The sequence below is a fragment of the Octopus bimaculoides genome, chromosome 16 (genome assembly GCF_046866305.1).
Source record: "Octopus bimaculoides isolate indiv1 chromosome 16, ASM4686630v1, whole genome shotgun sequence".
Lineage (NCBI taxonomy): Eukaryota > Metazoa > Mollusca > Cephalopoda > Octopoda > Octopodidae > Octopus > Octopus bimaculoides.
The window spans coordinates 52912176-52932923 of NC_142943.1; the positions used below are offsets into that span (position 1 = coordinate 52912176).

Here is a 20748-nt window from a genome sequence, read left to right on the forward strand (position 1 = left end):
CAATTTATCCATTGTCCTTTAATTATATTTTCCATTGGTCTCTATTACCAAAGGTTTTCTTCTTGCCCTGCCTACTGCTACTGTTGTTGTTGTGGAGCTATTCTTTTTGTTTAGCTAGAGTTCAGCTGTGGTCGACCAGACGTGCGATCAAAGGCCTTATTCTCGTGGTCGTATGCATTTTAAGGATGTCTGATAGTTCATTATTTTACGAGCCCATTTTTTAAATACACTAGTGCATTGTTTGAGGATGATTTAGTGACTGTTATTTCTGTCTGTCTCCAAGATCACTAAAAGGCTCCTTCCTAACGTCCTTTTCTCTCTCTCTCTCTCTCTCTCTCTCTCTCTCACATATATATGTATGCATATATATATACACACACATACATATGTATTTATATATATATGTATTACTCTTTAATTTTTTTACGTTTCAGTCATTTGACTGCGGCCATGATAGAGCACCGCCTTTAATCCAAGAAGTTGACCCCAAGACTTATTCTTTATAAGCCATAAATATTCTCTCTAAAAGTTTCACCATGTGTGTTATATTAGCTTCAAATTTTGGCACAATGCCAGCAAGCTCAGGAGAGGGGATGTGTCGATTACACCCACCCTAGTGTTCAATTGGTACTTATTTTTATCGATCCCGTAAGGATGAAAGGTGAAATCGACCCCGGTGGCATTTGAGCTCGGAACGTAAAGTCGGACGAAATACTGCTATGTCTTTTGCTCTGCCAGTTCACCGCTTGAAACCATGTATATTACATTGCTGTTCATATAGCATCTACTTCTATCTTTTGTCTACAATGATTCGAAAGGTAAAAACGGAAAATCTCTTCTTGAACAGGAAACCATTCGTCATTCCCTTTGTAAATTGTCTTGATAAACAAGATACACATTTTAGATATTACGATATATCTTAGATATTACAATATTTTAATGCTGAATATCATTTCGAAATTAAATTAATCAATGTGCACTTGAAAAAGTCTTCTGCATAAATGTTACTCCAACCTGGCCGCAGCTCTCGAGCTCAAACTAGCAAAAGTAAAGGGATATAAGAAGCTTGCTTCCCAACCACATGGCTCTGGGTTCAGCCCCACACCGTGGCATCTTGGGCAAGTGTCTTCTACTATAGCCTCGAGTCGACCAAAGCCTTGTGAGTGGATTTGGTAGACGGAAACTGAAAGAAGCTCGTCGTGTACATACATATATATGTATGTATATATATTTATGTGTATGTGTCTTTGTGTGTGTTTGTCTCCTTCCCCCCGTCATCGCTTGACAACCAATGTGTGTGTCCGCATTAACGTTAAGCCATTTACTTTATGCCGATTGATTGCAAGAACGCCGTTGTTGGCTTACAAACTGTTTTGTGAAATGGCGTCAGACTATTTGCTTGAAAATACATTACATTCCGGTACCCCTAAAATATATTTATAAACATAAGTTTAAGAAATTTATGGGTATACATGTTTCTCTGTAAAATTATCATCACCTTTTGCTTATTTTTTCTTGCTTATTCAGACAAGAAACGTCAAACACGACATTTTGCGGCCTCTTCGAAATTCTTCAAACCGAAACTGAGAACTGGCACGTAATTTTTCATCAGAGTAGATTCCACTAGTCGTACTAAGGAAGAACGGTGATGTGAACTGGGTATAAGCTTAAATATATCAACCAAAAAAACAGATACAAAGTACAGCCTATGCTACGTGCTTCTTCACATTTTCCGCCAACTAAATTTTTAAATCAACGTAGTTCGTTTTTGCTTCTTAATTTGTTTCCTCTGGAGGGGAGTTGAAATGTAAAGTAGAGCCCTGGCGAATGTGCTTTGTTTTATATTTCAATATTTTTCCCCTTTTAATAATGCATCCTTTTGCCATTTTACAAACAACGTTACTATTATTTGAGTGACGAAGATCAATAACAAATATCGATATTTTGCCCTTTTCGTTTTATTTCCATCCCCAAAACCATTTCTTACTCCTCCTGACCTGTGGTGGTTATTGGTTTATCTCGCACATAATGACATTTTATTTTTAAAATACAAAAACCAATAAAATTAGCCATAACAGTAACAATAATAACAACAATAACACAATACTTCTATGGTGTTAGTATTTTTATAGACTATTAATCTTTATTTTAATAGTTTCAAAACACTGGTTTAATGGTTTAAAAATTGCCGATCAAAACGGTCATCAATATTTTACATTGGGGAAAAGTCTGGTGTGTGTATTTATATATTTATTTATATTACTGTTTATTTGTTTATTTTGCGCTTAGTTTTAATTACAATTTCTGAGATATAGTAATTAAAACGGTCATGTAGTAGTAGTATAAGATCTAGCTTTGTGGTAATATAGAATGCGGTTTTGTGGTATTATAAGTGCATTTGGTTTGTAATGTATTTTTGTTATCGAAAAACTACGATTAATAACTCCATGATTAATGATTCGTCGTTTTATATTCAGAAACGTGGGTAGTGCCTGCTTATGGAAATGACTAAAATCTTTTTAAAAAATGGGCAGGGAAAACGCCAACACTTCTCATCATATCGCCTTAAAAATGGAAATATTGTATAAGGTAATCTAGAGAAATTATCCAGATAGATGATAGATTGTCATGGTTGGGTTGCTGTTGATCATATAGCGGTATTCGATGAGAACTGACTACTGGTGAACTAGCAAACGCGGAACTGTAGGCTTGTAAAAGAAAATTTTAACTAGAAGCTACAATTCTTCGGAATTTTGTTTTTCTGTATATAAAAACCTATATCGAATGAACAAAGCAGGATTGAAAACACGAGTCTATGACAATTATGTATAATAAAATTAAAACCTGGTCATATATGTTCACCACTGTTTTGCTAGCAACAAAACACAAGCACCATATTTTCCCCAAAGCATCTAAATTAATTTCGAATTGTCTCATGTCTTTGAAAATCAGTAACAGTGTCCGCTTGGTTTTCTATTCAATATCTAGTCAGAAGAGAAATTTCAATGACCTGAGAATGCTTTCTTTGTATTTTTTTTTCATTTTGTTCTTATTTTTGAAAACGTCATTCAGCAAATAATCTCTTATCTTATCCTAACAAATAGCTTTGCAACAACGGTAATATTACAATTTAACAGTTAATCCAATGACAACACTGTTAAGATAATTAGCAGATTATTTTTACAAATAATTTAAATTAGGTAACATTGACAATTGCAAAGATCAAAAGCATAAGACGATGAAGAGGAGAAGGGCGACGTTGTTAATAATAAATTATGACGACGACGACGACAATGATGTTGGTTATAATTACATCGTTGAGTATTGATGTCAGCGATGATTGCAGTTTTGATGATGACATTCAAAGGAGAGAAAAGAATTACAATAACTACAATAACGAGTGTAATGATGACGATGATGATATTGACGACGACGACGACGATGGTAATAAAGATGGCGACGTTGTTCTTTTTTAGCTGGAGGAGACAAGTTTGTGCTACAAAAGGTTTCGATTGTAATTGTTTTGTTTCTTTTGTCGGTTTTAGTGCACGTACAAATATATTATCAAAACTAACCTTCCTTTCTTATGACATCAGAGTGGCGTTAGCAGAAGATTAAGCAGCTATATCTTGCAAATAAATCAAAAACTCTTTATATTAATGGCTTCTTAAAAAAGCGAAGACGTAAATAGCTCCAAATATGTTGGTATTACACACAAACACACCAATTGAAACACTACACATATGCAAATATATATAGGGGCAGGCGTGACACTGTGGCAAGAGGTTCGCTTCCCAACTTCATGGTTCCCGGTTCAATCCCACTGCGTGGAAAGTAGGACAAGTTTTTTTGCTACTATAGAATAGTGCTGACTTGTGAGTGAATCTGGAGGACGGAAACTGAAAGAAGCCCGACGTGTGTGTGTGTGTCTCTCTCTCTTTCTCTCTCTCTCTCTCTCATATTCTTCAAGGCTGGGCCCCAGCATGGTCGCAGACTGAGTAAAACAAATTGAAATTAAACAATAAACGATATATATAATATATAACATAATATAATATATATACATACATATGTCTATATATACATATGTGGTGTGTGTGTATATACATATATATGTATGTTTAGAGATACACTCGTGCGAACATAGATGCATGTATATAGATTTATATTTCTGTCTATCTATCTATGTATGTATGTATATATATATATATATATATATATATATATATTCACACACTGACACACTTGTAGTAAGATTAGCAATTTTGAACTCGTAAGGCTTTATTGTTGCTATCATTGTTAGTTTTGTGGACGCAGTTGGTTTTATTAGTTTAAACCAGTCACAATGTTCAATCGACGGTAGATGATGGATTAAAGACGATTAAAAAAGAATTGATTTTCATCTTGGGTCAAGTTCTACAGAAAAATGATTATCATCGTCGTCATTATGATTACCAGCTTCGTCATCGTCGCCAGCGGCTTCATTATCATTAATTTTTAACGATCATTCTATGATGATGAAGAGGATGTTTAATGTATTTTGCTGCAGGAATTTCTCGAGTAAGCTCTGGAATAATTATTTTGGGTTTCTGCGGCTGTGTGTAACAGTTTAAATTCATCATACTGTTCCACTGCCTTATAAGCGGGTCACTGAACACAACACACCGAAATTTTCGTTCCGGGTCACGTGAAAGGTCAAGCTGACCGCTGTTTATAATTCATGCTTATATACGCATAGTCATACATACATATATACAGACTTGTATACATAGATACACAAACACACGCACACGCACACACAAGCGCGCGCACATGTAAATGTATATGTATGTTATATGCATATATATATACATGTATATATATATATATAATGTATGTGTGTATGAGACTGTATGCAGAAGGAGAGAGGGGAGAAAGAGAGAGAGAGACAGATAGATATATAAAAAGGAGATTGGTAGATAGACATTTGTATGTTCGTATATGTGCGTGGGTAAACTTTCTCTGGTTATATATATATATATCGTACTTCCTCTTTTCCTCTCGTTGCTCACCTATACTTCTACTTCCTCCCTTTGTTTCTCCCTCTACCACTCTCTCTCTCTCTCTTCCCCGTACACCGGCATGGTCACATGCTTCCGGTCAATAATCCTATTCTTCCTTGGCTATCGCCGACCAAACACGCGAACCACTTCGTCCCTACTTTCAAGTTCGTGCCTCATAGCGTTCATACACACATAATTTTCCCCGTCTGGCCGTATAGCCTTTTCTGTTTGTTTTCCTGTCTTGTTTTTTGTCCGCCACTACATTCCTCCATGGCAAGGTTTAATTTGTGTATACAAATTTAATTTGCGGTCCATGGGAAGAGCCGTTTTAACGATGCGTCCTACTCAGCTACATACGAATATGTAGGAATGTGTGTATATGAATATATACAAACGTGTCTTTGTGAATATATTTTTATATGTATGAATTTATACAGGAATGCGTGTTTCTAAAGACATACATGTATATTCGTACGCAAACGCCTGTATATATGTGTGTTTGGGGGGGGGGGGTAGTAGTGTAGTATGTGAGTATGTATTCATATATACTCTCTTTGTGCATACACGGGCGTGGGTTGTCAATGGGTTAGTAAGAATATATATATGAATTGCATTTCTAAAAGTTGATCTCACTGAAAAAGGATTCCCAAATATCTTAAATCGATAAGGTTCACTCACATTTACGGTTCAATAATACGAAATTAAATTCCCAAACTTGATCACTGGTCGTCATCGTCACCTCCACCCAAGCCATAACCCTTATTGAAGAGTTCTGAATCTCGTAACGGAACCTATGACAAAATTATTCTATCTCTACTTCATTGGTTGACGTTGTCACTTGGTGTTTGGATTAAATGGGAAGTATTTTCTGCTACTTCATACACAAACATTCCCTCTACAGTTTTTAATATCTATCTATTTATCTATCTATCTATCTATCTATCTATGTGTGTGTAGATATGTAGACATACATTTACATTTATGTGTATATACACACAGACCAAAATAATGTATGTATACATATATAAATATATGCATATATACATATACACGTGTGTATATATATATATGTATATATATACATGTATATATAAAGCTCTAAACATATACATATATAAATTCATATATATACATACGTGTACATGTAATATGTACGTGTGTATATATATATATATATATATATATACGCTTATAAATATTCAGAAACATTAATATAGAGACACGCACGCATATAATATACACGTATGTGTGCATATGTATCTGCTACTGTGCTATGTGTGTGTGTGTACGTACGCGGTGGCTTTAGGAGAGAAAACGTAATTTTCCGCTTGTTTTGTCCGCACGAAAACCTTTCTTGATGGGAGAAAGTTTATGTCTTATTCTTAGGCGAAACGTGTTTCGTTGTTCTTTTAAGATTTTATGAGTCCAATAAATCTTTCAGAACTGCCTATGTGGTTGTGGTTTCGTGCACATTTCATTCTGTAAGATGTATGTATCTGAATTTCTCACTGTCTTTCTTTCTCTCTCTCTCTCTCTCTCGTATACATAACATTCGTATATATAGCAATGTAACTACCTTCTACATCTTCGTTCTTAGTTTTCCCTTTCACAACTTTGCGCACGTTTACATACATATATAGCTAATACATACACACACAAACACATGTATACGTGCATGTAAAAGCATGCATGCATGCATACATATATATAATGTATATATATGTATATAGAGACGGATAAATAGGGATATATGCATATGTGTGTGTGTGTGTGTATTATATATATGTGTATATATACTTATATATATATATATATATATATATATATATATATATACATACATACCTACATATATTTACCTATCTGTTATCTGTATTTAGTGTGTGTGTATATATATAGATATAGATATACTTTATTAATAAAGCTGCAAAGACACCACAAAAACTGTTACTCAAAGTTTCACGTTCTCATTCGTCGGACACTTTTCGTCGAGAATCAACCAAAGCAGCTTTCGCGAATCAACCAAAGCAGCCTGACGAATGGGAACGTGAAACTGAGTAACAGTTTTTGTGATGTTTTTACAGCTTTATTAATAAACCAGACACATACAATCGTATATAAACACACAAACACAGGCGCGCACATGTATCTATATTTATGTTTCTATACAATCGTATAGAAATACACACGCATTCATACATACAAAGAGAGAAAATGAGTGCGAGACAGAGACACAGGCAGAGAGAGAGACAGAGAGAGAGAGAGAGAGAGAGAGAGAGTACAGTGAAATTGTTGCGTGGAGTGAAGTGTCGAAAGTTTCGGATAGACTGTCTCTTCTGGGTTAAAACGACAGTGGACACGGAAGTAAATGTGTGCCTATTAATAAGTACTTGCTTATCGTTAAATTTTGCACAGGGGTTCACGACTGCTTTAGGAAACTATGGAATTTTGCACAACCAGTTCCTCTATGGATGTACGATTAGTTTTTCTTTATCTAGCACATATTTACCACAAAAGGAGAAATGTAAATTGTAAAAGTTTTCATCGTTGTTATCAAGTAATTATAATTTGTAGTTAGCGATGATCGTGTATAACACCATTTCATTCCTTCTAGAAATCTTCAGCATGATTTAACCTGTAATTTTTTAATTAGATGTATTGCGAAGTGAGATATTTCCATCAAATTTAAGATAAAATTAATTTCAGTCTAAAGAAAATTCATGAAATGTTCCCTTTTTATATTCATAGAACGTTAGTAATTTAGGAAAGAAGAAAAAGAGAAAACAGTTTTAGCGTTTACGTGTAGAGTAACAGAGAGGGAGAGAGAGAAACAGAGGGAGAGAAAGAAAGAAAGAAACAAGGAGTGAGTGGAGGTACTGAGTTTGAAGAAGATGTGTTTCTATATTCAAATCTTACTAGCTTTCCCAGTTAGAATGTTTCCCGTATTTCAGATTGTTATATATCTTTATGACTGCAACACAGTAATGTTGTAACATAGACAAATCAATATTTTACGGACGACACCCGTTCGTGATACCCGAAGGCCATCATAAGATATATTTATAGTAGCCGTATTTGTTGACGGTACCAGTTTTAAAATGAATTTCACGTAGATACATTGCTTGTAGTTACAGCTATATTGTCTTGACATCTTTTATTGTGATCATATCTAGATTTTCTTTCCTCAAGCCACCACGTAGATTGTAAAAATTGTTTATGATCAATGCGAAAAAATTTGAATTTGTATTTTAAGGTGGGGGTTAAGAATATTAGAAATACTTGCTTATGTATATGATTACCTTATTTGAATATTTTAATGAAATTATTTTCTTTGGATAATAAAAGATATTTACATTTATCACTGAGTGGTAAGACCTTTGTTTCGCAACCATATGGTTCTATGTTCACTATGATTATGAGGTTGCTTGGGCAAGTGTCTTCTACTATAGCCTCGAACTGGCCAAAGCCTTGTGAGTGAATTGGGTAGACGAAAACTGAGAGCAGCCCGTCGTATATTTCTTATTTCTTTACTGCCCACAAGGGGCTAAACATAGAGGGGACAAACAATGACAGACAAAGGGAGTAAGTCTATTACATCAACCCCAGTACGTAACTGGTACCTAATTTATCGACCCCGAAAGGATGAAAGGCAAAATAAAGATAAGATAAAGAAAGCAAAGTCCGTCCATGTCTTCGTCAAATAGGGATTGCCATTCAAATGCACTGTTTGATCTTATTTCGCTTTAAACTTACAGACTTCTTAACTGCTATAAATATCATATGTTTCGTTAATATTGACGTTGTTATTGAGCCGCCACAGAGTTCTCTTCAGCAGGTTGCTGGCCACTATTTTCTGCTCTAAACTGATTTAACAGTGTCCAAGATTTTTTTAAATTCCTAATACACACCCACGCGCGCACACATACAGACACACGCAAACTTATTTCTTTATTGTCCACAAGGGGTTAACATAGAGGGGACTAACAAGGACAGACAAAGGGGTTAAGTCGATTACATCAACCCCAGTACGTAACTGGTACCTAATTTATCGACCCCGAAACGATGAAAGGCAAAGTCGACCTCGGTGGAATTTGAACACAGAACGTAGCGGCAGACGAAAATACCGCTAAGCATTTCGCCCGCCGTGCTAACGTTTCTGCCAGCTCACCGCCTTCGTCGTATATTTCTAAACATATGTGTATGTGTATGTCTGGACACGCGCGTATGTGTGTACGTTTGTCTTTGTCCCCCATCATTTAACGACCGGTGTTGGTTCCAGTTTTCTTTTCCTTTCTTTTCTCTCCATCTCTATCCAGTCTTTCAGAGATGTACATAGTCAAAGGTTTAAACACATCTTTCTTTTCCCCATTTCCAGCGTGTCAAACTAATACCAAATGTGTTTTTATTACCTCGTCTACGTGTTGGACTTTTCGTCCTATCTATCTATCTATAAATATATATGAGTGTACAATCGCCGTGATAGATCGCTATGTATGTATATATATATATATATATATATATATATAATAAAATTATTAGGGACAAAATCCATATATATATATATATGTGTGTGTGTGTATGTATATGCATATATATATACACCTATATACATATACATATATATATATTTTTAGAAGCGTTGAGATGTATTGTAAGATACAGAAATATATTTATTTCTCAAACCTCTTGATAATGCTATAAATAGCTTGATCAGAATAAATTATCCATATATTGCAGAAAAATACGTTACTGGCCAGCCATGAGACTCGAACTCACATCTCTGTAATTACGCGTCAAGTGTTTTACCATTAAACTAAGCTGCCCAGCAACGACTTCTGCAATTTTAGAACTTATAAATTTAGCTTCATAAGACACTAACGTTAAATTCAGCTTTACGATGAAAGTAAACAAAGAAAGTTTTTTTTTTTTTTTTTAGAAGTGTTGAGATGTATTGTAAGATTACACACACACATGTATATATATATATGTGTGTATATATATATATATATATATATATATATATATATATATATATCCCTTCATTTGTGTCCTTCTAATCAGTATAAATGCATATATTTCATTTAGATTTTGATCTAAGTACGATAATCGCACGTTAAAATGCGATGTATTGATAAATTCTAATAATTAATAATGGAAAATTTTACAGACTTTTATATACGGAAGTAAAGACATTTATGCAACTGCAAACAATATGAAATAAGTGAAAACAAAAGACGATATTCTGCTTTAAGATATTTTATTGCTATGAAAGTTATATGTATAAGTGTGTGTGCGTGACAGATTGCATTTTCTATTATAAGGAAGCATTTTTTAACTGTATAGTTTTGGTGGGCTGGAGTTCTTAGGACCGCATGTAAAATATATATGGTGACTGTGTGTGCGCGTGTTCAAGCTAAGACGTTGGAGTAATAGTGCAAATAAGCCAGTACAAAGGTAGCAATATGGCAGCTCAAAACTCTGAGGAGCGATTATTATCGGTTCAGATCTGAATAAAAATTATGTGTGCATGTATATATGCGTGTGTATATATATATATATATATATATATATATATAATGTGTGTGTGTGTGTGCGTATGTATGTATTAGTTAGTGTTGGGCTCACGATCGTAAGAATGTGGTTTCGATTCCTGGACCAGGCGATGCATTGTGTTCTTGGGCAAAACACTTCATTTCACGTTACTCCTGTCCACTCTGCTATAGAAATGAGTTTAACCTCGAGTGATGGGCTCCACCAGGCTTTCTCGCCGTCGATACGCTGCATGGCTGCAGCGTCCCAGCCAGCCCCCAAGTGGTTAAGGGACTTGTCATTGTCATATATGTGTGTGTGTATGTATGAAAATATATATGTACACGCATACATATGCATATATATATATATACATACACACATGCATATATATACATACACACATTATATATATATATATATATATATATAATGTATGTGTGTATCGGGATTTCTTGTGTGTGAACACCCGTTCCATTCAGCATAATAGAATGTAAATACATGTATATATATGGATACATACACGCACATACATACATACATAATGGGCCAAAATTCCCGCACCACTACATTTGACATTTTATTTTTACGTTGTTATTATTATTAAGAGAACAGTGCATGCCATCACCAGTGACACTGGTGTGAAATATGCCATAGCCAATATATCCACCTTGACTACCCGTTTGCTAAGAGTATACCAGGCACATGCATCACAACCATATGTGCGTGACATGGCGATGTAATGTCAAGATGAAACAGCACATGACCGTGCAGGTGGGTCTGTTAGAATTTTCTTCACGTCGAGTAGCCCACCAAACTCAAAACGTCCCTGAATAAGGTTTGTTTTAAGGATGATTAACAAAACACCTGTGTTTCCACAGGTGAATTTTTCAAACCCCAAAGAATTCCTCTCAACACATGGCTATGATGCTCTCCAAATGCTTCTGCTCGTAATCAGAGATGCACTTATCGTCAGCCATTAAGTGACATGTGAAACGATTGTCAAGGAAAGCAGTTGTATTGAGAAGAATATTTGATGTAGCCCATCTTTTATACTAAGACAAAATACGTACATTATTAACACTTCCAATCAGAAGCCATGAGAGCCACTGCCTGGTACTGCATCAGGACATTTATTATTATTATTATTATTAGTAGTAGTAGTAGTAGTAACAGTAGTAGTATTCATTTTGTTCATGTACGTTTGTATTAATTATTATTTCATTTATTTTATACAATTTTAGTAAAATTGATGTATGTCTTTGATAATTCCGGTGCGTATTGGACTTATTCTGTGCATGACGTCTCGCCCACTCCGTGTGTGTGTGTGTGTGTGTGTCTATCTATCTATATATTCAATACCTTGTAAATGTTGGGTTTAGTAGGGAGTTTGTCAATCAAATGCATTTCTTTGAAAGTGGAACTGGTGAAGATTGACAAAACGTCATTATAAAAACTTAGTAATTCCATTATTTGTCATACTTTGACTCATAAGCGAAGTAATAAAATATTTGTTAATGTTTAATATTATGATTTTAAGATATCGTAGATAAGACAGTGAAAAAAATATGATATAATTATTTGATATTTGGTTACAACCGATATTAAATGGAAAAATTGAATGCATATTTTGATGTTTTCTCTTCGAGATTCTCTATTTTCTGGTCTGTGTTCTTTTCGGAATTTCAAGCTTGAAATATATATTTCCAAATTGGTCGCCTGTAAAATTTTAATAAAAAGAAAAATATATAAATAAGTAAAATAAAATAAAAAGCAATATATATATATATATATATATGTGTGTGTGTGTGTGTGTGTGTGTGAGGTGTATGTGCGTGTTTTAAATGATTATGAATAAACATCCTGACAATACAGAACAGGGACGGAGACAGCTTTTGACTTTTTATATACATTTAGTCAGTAAAAGGGAAAAAGGCGCATAAGAATGTTTCCGTGTTCAGTCCCGCTGCGTGGCACCTGCGGCAAGTGTCTTCTAATGTAGCCTCAGGCCAACCAAAGCCTTGTGTGTGGATTTGTCAGACGGAAACTGAAAGAATCCCACCATGTATGCATATATATCTTTGTGTGAGTTTATCCTCCCGCCATCGCTCGACATCTGGTGTTAGTGTATTTCTCTCTCCGTAATTTAGCGGTTCAGCAAAATATGAGACCAATATTACCAGGCTTAAAAGATGAGAACATTGGGTTAGATTCCTTACAACACAGTTGTATCCCCAAATACACAAAATACCAATTGGTTGTTTTAAATCTCACAAAGTATTAGTTCTTACTGTGTAATTTCATAAACAGTTCCTTCTTCGATCTTTCACACAATTTCTGTCTACACAGTTTCACTCACAAGATTTTGAGCGGCCCAAAGTTAGTGAGCACTAGTGACGCAGCAAACAATGTATGAAATATTCATTTATTTATTTACCACTTAGAGAATAACTGATTCGCCAGTGACAAGTTTCCAACGAAACAATCACTGGTTGACACCAATCGAAATGCTTTAGCCATGATTGAAAGTGTTTTTCATTATTTGTATTGCAAATGTTCTTAGTAAAGAAATGAAAGTCACGAGTTCCCATTCCTGTCCAAACTATGTTGTTCTGTAGCGTCTATCAATAATCAATACCGTTTGTGTTAGAGCAATGGGAAACAACAAATAAACAAGGCAAACATAGACCTCTCAAGCGCTATCATATCATTTGTTTTTCTGGTTTATTTTGACACATTCACTGATGCTGATTAATAGAAGTGTGCCTTTGTATATAGTTTTATATTTCCTTGTATATTGAATACACACACACATACACACACATAATTGACAACGAAGAGGAGAGTGGGGATTTATTCACATCCAAAACTTTCTTATTAAAGTTTTCTCCAGTATATGTAACATTGACCTACATATGTTTCGACTACAGCCACTGCACATTGCACTGTATGCAATTATGCATCCAAGTCGCTACAATTACATCTAGGCTCCATCATAACTTTTTCAAAGTGAACTAATTTAAACAAGCGGCCTCTGTTGTTATTCAATTAAATGTACTTTTTAAATCCAACGGAATTCTGGTGATATAATCACCTCTGGTGGTATTACATTTGAAATGTTTATTCAGATTTCAATTAATTGTATCAGTTTTGATTACGATTTGCTATATAGAGTACGTTACTTTTTCAGAGATATTTTTTTAAAAACCTATTTTGGTTTTTTTACCCTCAATTAATATTGTTGTTGTTGTTAGTAGTAGTAGTATAAATATTATTAGTTATTACAACCATTATTGTTACTAGCATAATTACTATAGATGGGGAATTGTGCTTATTTAAACTGTTTAAACGTATATTTTCTCAAGTGTGGACATGTTATAGCCTGTTCCTGTCATGTTTTTATAAGAGTAAATTTAGAAGTCAAATTTGGTGCATTTCCTCCACTCTATTATTAAGCCAATGTCGAATAGAACAGTTTTGGTATACTGGAAATTATTTGTTTTCCGAAGGGAATTATATACCACTCGATATTGCTAGAGGTATCGATGTTATTGAGGTGCGTATTGCTAATTCTACCTAAGGTTTTTGTAAAATTTTATATATATATATATTTATATATATATATATAAGAAGAAGATTAACAAGAGCACTCAGAGAGCGCAAACCTCTGCCAAGGCAACACCATCGACCTCTCAACGATTAGCTGGAGATGATCTTTAAAATGAGAATATCTAAAATAAACTCGACTGCTCTCACATATATATATATATATATACATATACACACACAAACATTGATTATGTTGTATGTAATTAAGTCACTGAATCCCACCTGTAATGCAAGGACAATCAGTAGAATTAATGATATTTTTTCTGAAAAGAAAGGGAGACGAAGTAAGTAAAATTTGTATGTGGGCATGTTGGAGATCAGGGATTTGTCCGTTAGTGATAAATAAGGGGGATAACTCATTACATCTTTGCTGTTAAATATAAGCTTATTCGTACTTACCTGTTGCTAAGCTGACAGTGAATGTATGTATGTTAGAATTTTAGTGAAGAATTCTGATTAGGTAAATTAAAATATTGAAATCGGGAAAATATCCAGGGGTGATTTCTGTGTGAAGAACATATAATAAAGTAGGAGTTAAAATAGCCATTCGACTGAACCACTCTGCTCCCAATGTTAAATCAATTGTAATTAAAGCCATAATATAATGAAAATGAATGATCCCTAATGAGTTATTATGATCAAAATCAGAGAACACATGTATTTGATAGAGATTCTCTCTATATATTCAGATATGAGTGTGTGTATTGATGGACGAGAATTCCAGTTATATAAAGAGACTGATACTTCCATATCTTACATTTAACAACCTAATCAAGAAGTCGGTCATCGATTTTCTTTTCTAATACTTGAGTTCCATCTTCTTTTGTGGTGTTATTTTTCTTTGCTTTTGTTAAGATCTCTCACAGTTGTATAATGATATGACTGTTTTTGGTATTTTTTTTTTATTACTAGTTATTTGTTTGATTTTTCTTTTCTTTCTAATACATTTCAATTTATTTCCAGAAAATAGACCCTTCATAATATGTACAATTTGACAGATGAGAAATGACATTTCCCTTTACGATAGAAATCAAACTACAAATCTTTAGCTAACTAAGAAATAGGAAACATGCTCACGTATACAACATTATCGAAGAGCGCAGTTTTCGCGCGGAAACTATAATATATATCCAAAGATCACGCAAGGGCAGGCTCTTAATAAGCTTCAATTCTTCCTACAAAGCTGGACAAATACCTAAAATATTAAAAATGATTTCTTCCGGAAGATATATCAGTGCTGCATGGTGGACCTACGTCGCTTGGCAATGAAGGTCCAGTTCTTCGATCAGCTGAATATCTACTCCCGAATTAGCATGTAAACGGTTGAGTATTCCGGAGCCATATACTCTTAAAATAATTTTTACAGTGTGAGAGCAAGGTTGTACGTTTCTGAATTACAGATGGAATCAATTTGGTAGCTTGAACTACAGATCCTCTCTACCTAATTTCACACACAAGATATTGGTCGATACAATAAGGGCGAAACATATCCAACTTGTCAGCAAAACCGCCAAGTATGATCTTCATACACCCTTAAAAATGAATATTTCATCGGGTGCAATTTTAGTTTTTTCACTTACCACACCTTTGATGATAATATTTTATCAAAACAAAGAATTTATTCTCATTGGGCTTATAATTACAATTATTTAAGAACTATTTTAGTATCCCCATTATATAAATGGTTGGCTGGATCTATCTAGCTATCTATCTATTATTAATCATAGGGCAGCAAAATAAATTTTAGAAATTTAATTTACCACCAGTGGTCCAGCGAGAATAAAAATAGACTACATATATATTATTCAATAGACTACATATATATTATTCATTTAAAATATAGAGATGCCTATAATAGGACTTCTACCCGCTAGAAAGAGTAGCAAAAAACTCTATACCACAAAAATAGGGATAATTTCGAAAGAGAATGAAAAATAAAAACATTTTTACGAGTCTACGCTCTGTACCATGGTTTCAAGCTATTTAGCTAGATAAAATTATATCTAACTCAGGGGCTTTCATCAGCAGAGATCCGGATTAGCGTGTAAACACGAGCCAAGGAAAGAACCTGACTCGAGTTTACAAGCTTAATTTCCCAAAAATTAACCAAAACCATGGTACAGAGTGTAGACTGGTAAAAATGTTTTTATTTTTCATCCTCTTTCGAAGTTATCCCTATTTTTGTGGTATAGAGTTTTTTGCTACTCTTTCTAACGGGTAGATGTCCTATTATAGGCATCTCTATATATCTATCCATCTATATCTATCCATCTATATATATATATATATATATATATATATATATATATATATATATATATACGTCAGTTAATGTGTGCGTATGTGATTGTCTATAACAATGTGTCTATGTATAAGAACAGATATGAAAGAAGCAAAAGGAATATCTTCTGAATACATACACCAAAAGACTATGACATCTATAATTTCTTTTTCTTCTGCTCTCTCTTATTTTGTTTTATGTTCGCTTACGTATCACCACTTCTGCCGTCATAACCTTGTTGATCCTCATCAATCATTCCCTAGCAATCCACTCACTAGTAACAGGAACAAAATCAACAAGGGCAAAAACATTACACTTAAGGCGAAAACAGATATGGACACATAAGCATAGACGCACTAAAGTGAATGTGTGTGTGTGTGTGAAAAAATACGTACTCGCATTCACAAATATACGTTCGAACATATATACCTAAAAATATATATATATATATATATATACATATTCATATATATATATATATATATATATATATATATATATATACATATATATATATATATATACATATTCATATATACATATATACATATTCATATATACATACATACATGTATATATGCATATATATATACATATTCATATATACATACATACATGTATATATGCATATATATATATATATATATATATATACACACATACACACATACATGTATATATGCATATATATATATATATATACACAAGCACACACATACGTGCATACTTATATATAATATGTATCTTGCATACACACATATATATATATATATATATATGTGGGCGTATGTGTGTATATATACACACACACACACACACACACGCACGCACAGATATATATATGTATATATATTCATGTATGTGTATGAGTGATTGATTGTCAGATTGCATACATTAGACTCACCCAAACAAGGTTCATCATGTTATCCACCCACATCAATTTTACTAGGGTATTTCTGAATATGAGAATGAAAAGACTATATCTTTATATTGTTTCTGAAGTATACGTAACTTTCTGCATTAGTAATGGTACAGATTTTCTACGTAAAATCTAGTGTTTTGAAAGTTGTCATTTAGAAATAGATCCATTATACTACTCGTTTTGTAACAAATTCGTGTTAGATTTATCCAGATGTCACTATTCCTTGAGGTTAAGCAGAGAAGATTCTTTTGGTAGTTTTGTTTAAAACACATTTACTAATAATACTTATGTCCAGTTTACTTCGGTCAATGATTTTTTTGAATCATTACTATTAACATTAGTCTTTTGGTTGTTGAACTTGAACTCCGATTATATATATATAAAATTCTATAACCAGGTTAGATGTAATTAGGTTTCTACGATTGCAGATTTCTTTTTTAAATAGTTTTCTTCGTCGTTCAGTTTAGAATTATGCCGTTAATATATCATAAAAGATTAAGGCAGCGAGCTGTGAGATTCGTCAGCAAGCTGTGCAAAATGCTTAGCAGTATTTCGTCCATCTTTACGTTCTGTGTTGAAATTCCACCGAAATCCAATTTGTCATTCATTCTTTCGGAGTTTCGATAAAATAAGTACCAGTTGAGTACTGGGGGTTGATACAATCGATTTATTTAATACTGCCAAAGTGCTGGTCTTGTACCAAAAACTTGAAATAAATATACCATACAAGAGTGATAAAATCATCTTCATAATATATGCACGCTTTGCTACTCTAGGCTCAATGCCTGAAATCTTTGGAGAAGGGGGGGGGGTCAGACGATTAAATTCAACCAAGTACGTAACTGGTACTTAATTTATCGACCCTGAAAGGTAAGTTTGTAATTTCTTTGCTGCCCACGAGGGGACAAACAAGGACAGTCAAACGGATTAAGTCGATTATTATTGACCCCGAAAGGATGAAAAGCAAAGTGGGCCTCGGCGGAATTTGAACTCAGAACATAAAGACAGACAAAATACTGCTAGGTATTCCGCCACCTTATCATCGCCATAATATTGTAAGGCCATTTGTTAGAGTCACTTATTTACTATAATTTCTATCTGGGGTTTTCATCTTTTCCCTCGAAGCAGAAAGCTCACCACAATATTTTCTCGTAAACAAATCTGATATTCTTCGATATAAGGAATTTTTTAAATGTCTTTTAAATTTGATTAGCAATATTTATTCTGGAAATGTTCAGATATTGTTTTCCTATTTCTGTTATGTGATTCTGATATACTCGAAAAGTAGATGTTAATTTAGATAAGCTCGATCGTTCAAATCCACAATTTTAAAATAAAATTTCAATACTTAATAATGACCTAGATTTTGTTAGATTTATTATAGGTCAACGAGAATATTATAAGTAGAAAAACTGCAAATAATCCTATTGATGTTAGTATAAAATCTTGGTGATCACATAGATCTATTTTTACTCTCTAATACAACAAATTTCCATATTTAGGTTTCTACTAACGAATTGTGACAAATCGTTGGCAAATTTAGCAAATACATACGTATTTTCTTTAAAAACATAGATTTCTTATCACTATAGAAAATAAACATAACACTACAAATATTTTAGATATGCCCCTTTAATTTTAATATCAATAAATCTACCCATTCTGCAAGCCTAACCAAATACTTAATTATGCACATAAGCAATCTAATCAATCTTGGAATATTTTAAATACTTTAGTTAAAATTATTCCCTTAGATAATCAAACATTTCTGTATATAAGCAAATTTGTATTGTGTTGTGAAACATTATAATCATTCGTTATATAGAACAATTTTTATGGAGAAAACTGCTTATACAGAACCAACAAGGGGAATAATTTTCATGGAAACAGAAAAAAAGGTCAGTTAATTCCATCCACCAAGTATATTAGAAATAACCACACATAAAACCATCCCCAGACCTAAAGATGTATTACAGTATTTTCAATAGTATTATTACTAACACTTTCATATGCTTAACATTGCTCGAACTATTGTTTCCTTTACCGTAAATAAGCTTTAACTTTCTAGTGTTGTCATCTCTCCTAATAATTATAGCTTTATTTCCTCTTCCTTTTACCTTTTGGAAACTAACCACAAGGTATCAATGAAATGTGCAAACTACTAACTCCACATACCAGCTTTTCTTCAAATCAGTTTCATCTCTTAACATTCAATAATACATTTTATTTAGAAAGTCTAGTTTTACATTGAAGCTATACATCCGATTTACAATCAAATTTAAACAATTCTTCCCGCGGTGGAATCCCTGCAGCATTTGTACCTCAGAGGCAAGTGAAATAATTCTTAATAAGGTCAAATATTTAACAACCTTTTTGTCATTTTACAACCATAAAAATCTCAAAACGAAGAGACATTTCCAACTTATTTACTATTCCTAATGAGCAAATTTAAGTCACATAACTGAATTGATAATCATATTCCTAAGTAATTGTTCCGATTCTTTGCACTCTGAGCTAAATCCAACTTAAGAGTTCATGTTTCTGAGTTGATGAAATACGATAACAGTCCATGATGGAAGATTGGTAGGGTTGTTAGTATGTCGGATTAAAAATCTCTTTTAGTATTAGATTTTTATGCTCTAGTTTCTTGGACGGTAGACTTAACTCTCACTCGGTTGACTACCATCACTTGCTTTTTAAGGGCCTTTAGCACTTTCACTCGGTTACAAGCATCTGCGACATATCTGCTGTTTAGCACAAGTATTGGATAAACACTATATACCTGTTGTTGTTGGCAGTCCGTCGGTTACGACAACGTGTGTTCCAGTTCATCCAATCAACGGAACAGCCTGCTCGTGAAATTAACGTGCAAGTGGCTGAGCACTCCACAGACGCGTGTACCCTTAACGTAGTTCTCGGGAAGATTCAGCGTGACAAAGCTGACACTTTAAAATACAGGTACAACAGAGACATGAAGAAAGAGTGATAGAAAGTTGTGGTGAAAGAGTACAGCAGAGTTCGCCACTACCCCCTGCCGGAGCCTCGTGAAACTGTAGGTGTTTTTGCTCAATAAACACTCACAACGCCCGGTCTGGGAATCGAAACCGCGATCCTACAACCACGAGTCCGCTGCCCTAACCACTGGGCCATTACGCCTCCACACTACATACCTAAATATTGGGAAAGACTCAATTCATCTTGCTATTATAGATTCATATAATCTATTTATTAATCAACTACGAAATAATAATGTTTTTCAAGCTAATGCGCTTTATCTTTAATTCTACCTCGTTATTTTTATTAGGTATTGCTGCCTTATTTTTTAATCAGCAATTTTGTTAGTTTCTTTTGTCGAACCGCTAGTT

General features: G+C 33.8%; 1 protein-coding gene and 1 long non-coding RNA gene across 4 annotated transcripts in view; one reads left to right on the plus strand and one right to left on the minus strand.

Annotated features, from left to right (window-relative positions):
* Positions 1–20748, plus strand: part of LOC128249683 (uncharacterized) — a 42023-nt gene that overhangs the window by 10240 nt on the left and 11035 nt on the right. The gene's annotated exons all lie outside the window — the stretch shown is intronic.
* LOC106876779 (uncharacterized) overlaps positions 10283–20748 on the minus strand; it is a 786971-nt gene continuing 776505 nt past the window's right edge. For all 3 annotated transcript variants that reach the window (XM_089364786.1, XM_089364787.1, XM_089364785.1), the window contains exon 6: positions 10283–12290. The gene's annotated coding sequence lies outside the window, so the exon portion shown is untranslated. The remainder of the gene's footprint in view (positions 12291–20748) is intronic.